Source organism: Alexandromys fortis, unplaced genomic scaffold (genome assembly GCF_014885135.2).
Source record: "Alexandromys fortis isolate MF-2015 unplaced genomic scaffold, M_Fortis_MF-2015_v1.1 scaffold_20, whole genome shotgun sequence".
NCBI classification, from domain to species: domain Eukaryota; kingdom Metazoa; phylum Chordata; class Mammalia; order Rodentia; family Cricetidae; genus Alexandromys; species Alexandromys fortis.
Genome location: NW_026067903.1, coordinates 17,926,815 through 17,933,082, shown reverse-complemented (window position 1 = coordinate 17,933,082; position 6,268 = coordinate 17,926,815).

Sequence of the window (6,268 nt, the reverse complement as noted above, 5' to 3'; positions counted from 1 at the left end):
TTCTATCCTACTGGCCAACAAATCAATACTCACTTGTCTACAACCAGCTACAAGAAACTAGGGAAATGCCTATGTGGGTAGAGAAGGGCAAATCCCGATGCTGTCTTCTGGCTGCTTCAAGCACTGCACGCATATGGTCACCCATATATATACAATACAAATATACAAATCTTTAAAAATGTGACAGTATGATAAACCTAGTTAATCCAAATAAGAAGTATGTAAAAGAGACAAGAATCAAGTGTGCTTTAAACTCCAAGTGCCGGGAAACAGTGATCAAACTGTGAATGGTGAGAGGTCCAGGCACAACCTGCCAAGGGCTCACGTTCAGTTTCTTCATCTTCTTCCTCCTGCACTTGCGTCAGCCCCCTCTTCAGCCTGTAACATGGTACTCATGCTGTCGCCCATGTCATATCCGGTCACGACCGCCAGGAGAAGAGCCGGGATACGTGCTTTTCTCTTTTCAGAAGGGCGGAAACCTTTTCTGGAACTTTCCAGATTTTACTTTAGTTCTAAGTGATGCCATTTCTTTAACCAATCACTGGCAGGGATAACTGGATTGTCTCCTTGGAAACTTCCAGATTTTACTTTAGTTCTAAGTGACGCCATTTGTTTAGCCAATCACTGGCAAGGATGACTCCATTTCTTTAGCCAATCACTGGCAAGGATGACGGGGTTGTCTCCGTCAGTGTAATCTAATCTGCTGAAGTTGAGCAAGTAGTCATCATAGAACTACAAGGTTCTTGTCTTCTGTATTTTGAAGTCTGCTGCATATCTTTAACGCCAGGTGTCAGCCAGAAGGGGGCAGAGTAATAGTGATATAGTTCTCAGAACGTTTATTTGCTAAGGATTAAAATCCTCAGACCCTAATGTGGACGGCAACAGAAACTATACTCTAGCATAAATTTGTTTGTATAGTTTCTGATTCCAGAACATTATTGACACATTTGATCTCAGACTTGGCAGTTAGGCTATGAGTTCACAGCCATTAGGAGATGGGCTATCCCAAGTATATTGGAGGTCCTTGTCCTTCTAGTGAGTCCACACTCAGTAGGTATCTTAAAACAATCCTTGGCTCCATTAGTCTCATTTGCAGCCCTTGCCTTTCCCCAAACAAAAAGTAGCAAATCTGTGCACTAGCATTAGCTACTACGCTGCACCTGCGGACTTTGACTCTCTGTTTCCCAACCTAGTGGTACTTTTGCTAACACTATGATTATAGCTGCACGATGTTGTATTCTATTGTAGTTGCTAAATCCGAGGGATTTTTCTTCTAGCTTTCACACCCAAGTTAAAGGACTGCTCCGTTTCCTCAAAGGGATAATACTTGAGAAAGAGACCACAAAGCTGACTAGAGGATTAGCTTTCTCCAAGGCAAAATTCACGCCTTTTGGTGTGTGCATGAGTGCATGTGTGTGTGTGTTCCTGTGTGTGTCTGTGTGTGTGAGAGAGAAATAGTTTTGAAACTTTACCCTTTTTAATATAAAGGACATGCAACGATCCTTAAAAGAATAGTAGTCTTGTAATTCATTTTTTTTTTTTAACTCAAGAAACCCTCAAAACTCAGGCATTAACCCGATATCAAGTAGTCTCACAGGATGGTGGTAACCGGAAGTCAGGTGCTTGGCTTTTTAAAAGCAACAGCAATCAAGTAGTTGAAAGTGGGCTGCGTTCTGCTCAGTTTTGTCCATTTGAAAGAATGAGGTTGGAGATCAAGTGAAGCTTGACACCGGCCGTGTCTTGCTTTGTCTTTGACAGTTCCTCTCATTATACTACATGGTCAAAGGTGATCAGAAACTCCTGATCTTCAGGTGTCACCAGAGCCAAGGGCTGGGATGAGACTTCAGCCACCAAGCACAGCTCTAAGGCTTCCCGTTTCTGACAGTCAGAGTGTGGGTGGGAATAAGGGTGTGTGTGGGGGTGGCTGTTGCTTTTATCTACCCCTACTTCCAATTCTTCAAGTACAAGCTTCGCCAGAGGTTGTATACTTTTTTATTGCTATCTGTTTGCTATATCTCCCCAGTGCAGAGATTACAGGGTTGAGCCACCACACCTGGTACATAAGGTGCTGGGCATGGCACCTAGGGCCTTGGGTGTACTAAATGGAGCTGCATCCCCCCTAATCCCATCCATGCCCTTTGACCTTTTCTTTCTCCAGAACAGTAGACTCCCAGTGTGAGGCTGCCTCCTGCAAACACCAAGGAGGTAGTCAGTGAACTGGTCCCAGGATTTGGGGGGCACAAAGGTCCTGGTTGGTGCCCACAGATTGCTAGGGAAGCCAGGAATGTTAAACACACAGGGATCTCTTCTCAATGGAGGAGATTTTTTTAAAAAAAAAATACATATTTTCCTACACAGAAGACTGGAAGTGGATTTTGTTAATGACCCTTGACCTTTTCTGATATCTGAGGAGGCCTCACTCACCTTCTGTTATAGAAGCAAACCTCATCCTAATTCCCCAGAATGACTTTCCCAGATGCTTCCTTCCCTAGACCGCTACCCATCCATAGGGGAGATGTCACATGTGTGTTATGGCCTGCTGACATCTTTGTTATCTTGGTCAGGGACCACACTAGATTCTCAGCTTTTTAGCTGTGGAACCCAGGCTCAAGGTTACATGGACTCTGTAGGTGAGTTTCGATGTAGTTACACCTTAAGAGCTTTAGTGTACATCTGGAACGGAAAAGACTGCTGCCCAGAAGCCTTTCCCCAAATTGTTCTGTTTGAAATATGTTGACAGTGAACTGCCCGGCATTAGTCTCCCAATGTCTGATCTAGGTTGACAAAGTCAATCTGCCCTGGGTTTTCATTCTTATCTTCCCACAGATCACTGTCTGCATTGATGCCTGCAGGGTCCCCCCTCACTGACTGGAGTTTGTAAGCTGGGGGTAGCCAGAGGGGCCCAGATGAAAGTCCCTCAGAGACACACAGGACTGTTATGTTTCAGGCTGGGCCCAAAGGGGAACACTGAACCAACCAACATTTGGTCCCACTTTTTAGTTTCCCTGCCAAGTAAAGTACTGGGCTGACTCCTTGGCTGTTTATGTGTACTTGGATGAATCTTCCAGCTTCTCTGCTCACTTGGGTAGGCTCCAGTGTAGCCAGGCTGATCTGCGGAGGCTCTGTGAGTTGTCCGTTCTCAAAGGAAAAGCTTGTCTCCTGTGCAAAAGCACCTTGCACAGAGCTGAAGAGATGAGGGGTTTCAAGCATCTCCCTCCTTTCCAGCCTCTCTTTCCTTTTCTCCCCTTCCCCTTGAGTCCTCTGCCTCAGTTTCCTCCCTATCTCCCCCTTCCCCCGACTTCTTCTGACTCTGTCCTATTGCTACACCCTCTTCTGCCATTCATCCTCTTGGGGCAGATTTGTCTTCCTCAGAGGAAAGAAACAAGGAGAAATATTAATTTGTGTCCAGGAGATCCACCTCATGAGATTAGTTTAAAGCCTCACATTGAACATAGGTGACAGCTTAGACTTCAGCTGCTCTCGGACTTCGTTTTGCAGCAAGCATGACCCATAGCATCACACAAAGACTTGACTATCCAGGAGGAGCAGTTTTGTGACCAGGCTTAAAGAAAGAACAGATCGATAGCTGGGCTATATGAGAAGAGTGGGAAGGAGAGAGGAGAGAATCAGACCAAGGGACCAGGAAGGTAAAGGTAGACCAAAGAGCCAAAAGGACTCCTGTAGCAGAATGGCTGGATTATATAGGGAAAGGCAGCTTTGGAAAGGGTAGACCACGCCCTAAGCTGTCATAGTTTAGGGTAGGGGGCCGGATTTCCCAGCCATGAGGGCCCTATACCAGGTAGGGACTGAGGAAGGCTGAGCGTACCTGGTGACCAGGTCCACTTTGACATGTTACTGGTCTTCCTCAGCTAGTCATTTGTCCTAGGTTTGGGACCTAACATCCTGGCTGATTGTTGATAATAAGTTTTCTAATAATAGCTCCAGCATATCTGAGCAGTGACTTACATTTAGCTGGCTAACTACTACCACAGAGTCTTTGTCTTCACAGGGTTCAAGAAACAAAAGCCCATGAATAGACATAGGACTGTATTTTCCGAGTCCTTTTGTGGTTAAGGGCTTCTGGTAGTAGGATGGATCTGAGCATTGGAGACAAGAATCCAGAGGGCTGATTTTATCTGTCTCTGTTCAACTAGAGAGCTTCAAAAATAAAACAAAATACCCATGAACCTCTGTTTGGAAGACAGCAGAAGATAAACTTTATTCTCCTTCAGCATCCTTCTAATCGACCATAATAAACCTTTTGCAAGGCTGGCATGGTAGTACATAATTATAATGCCAACATTGGGGGCTGAGGCAGGAGGATCACGAGAGGTAGAGACTAGCCTGGGTTACACAGTGAGTTCTAGCTTACTGCGAGTCATAGCAAGATAATGTGACAAAAACAAGCACAGTTGTACAGCTGGGGCAGACGGCTGGGCCACTGGCAGTGGGACCAGGATTTATCCCTACTACTTAGACTGACTTTTTGGAACTCACTCTCTTTGAAGGGACACCTTGCACAGACTAGATATAGTGGGGAGGGCCTTGGTCCTGCCTCAAAGCAATGTGCTAGACTTTGGTGAAGCCTTTGGGAAGTCTTGCCCTCCCCGAGGAGTGGATGGTGGTGCGGACAGGTGGTGAGAGTGGAAGGAGAGAAGGGAGTGGGAACTGGGATTGGAGTGTAAAATGAGAATATTTTTTTAAAAGAAATCAATTTTAAAAACTGACAAAATAAAAACAGGAATGTATTCAAGGCAAAAAAGGTAATTTGTTTGAGGCAAAGATAAATGAATAAAAAGGGAAACCATGATTTAAGCACAGAAAATAAAAACAAAAACAGAAACAATCCAACCACCCCCCCAAAAAAAAACCCTACCAAACAAAATGGGACAATCCTGCCCCCAAAGAAAACATATAAACATATGAAAACATATAAAATAATAAAATAAAAACATTATGTGGAAGCCCAAAAATGTGGGCCCATTTCTACCTTGTCTGCCGGTCAGAGAGTTGGAGGTTGCTCAAATGATTGACAAGAGTAGTTGCACATCTGGACTCAGGATGTGATTGCTTGACTCTTTTAACGTTAAAATAGCTCTTACAAGTAGGCCCATGCCATTCTGACAGATGGTCAGGATATGCAAATGTACTTCTCCTTTTGTAAATATGAGGATATCTGGGGAGTGGCTTCTTCAGGATGCATAATCTTGAGCAGCTTCGATACCGAGCAGCTTCGATACCTAAAATAAATGTGGGCAATTTCAGTTTTCAATGGAATGCCCTCCTGGTACTGTCTTATTATTTTTTATGTGTCTTCATATTCTTTACTAATATTTATAAATTCCCATGCCCCTACATTGGCAAGAGGTATTTTTTGCCGAGGCCGGTCCTTGACAAACATAAATAAAATAACTTATGAATGACATTTTAGTGAGTCAAAATCATAGTAATGGAATCAGATGTAGAAAGGCCACTTAGAAACTATTTGTAACTAGAACAGAATGACATTTTACAATATTGTCTTAAAGATTGGAGGGTAGTAGCTTGGTGTGTCTCTACCAAGTACGCACAGGGCTCTGGTTAGAGACTCAGTACCAGAAAAACAAACAACAACCAAATAAAGGAAGCTAATTGTCCTACTTAAATATTGTGACCATGGGCACCCTGGGGAGGAAGAGGGCTTGCACAGCCAACCCTTTACCCCTGCTCTAGTCCATGCTCAGTAGACTCCTTCATAATTCTTTGCTACTACACAGTATGAAATTTGGGGTTCTTTAAATTTAGAGAGGCAAGCCAGACAGTGCTGACTCATGCCTTTAATCCCAGCACTCGGGAGGCAGAGGCAGGTGGATCTCTGTGAGATCGAGGCCAGCCTTGTCTATAAAGCGAGTACCAGGACAGGTTTCAAAGCTGCAAAGGGAAAACCTGTCTCAATAAAAAAAAAAAAAATAGGGAGGCAAGTACTGATTAGGCCAGTGTGTTTCTCAGCCTGTAGGTTGTGATCCCTTTGAGGGTTGCATATCAGATATTATATTATGATACATAACAGTAGCAGCATTACAGTTAGCACAGTTAAGAAATAGCAACAAGCCGGGCGGTGGTTGTACATGCCTTTAATTCCAGCACTTGGAAGGCAGAGGCAGGTGGATCTCTGTGAATTTGAGGCCAGCCTGGTCTACAAAAGCTAGTTCCAGGACAGTCACCAAAGCTACTGAGAAACCTTGTCTCTCAAAACCAAACCAAAAAAAAAAAAAAAAAAAAAAAAAAA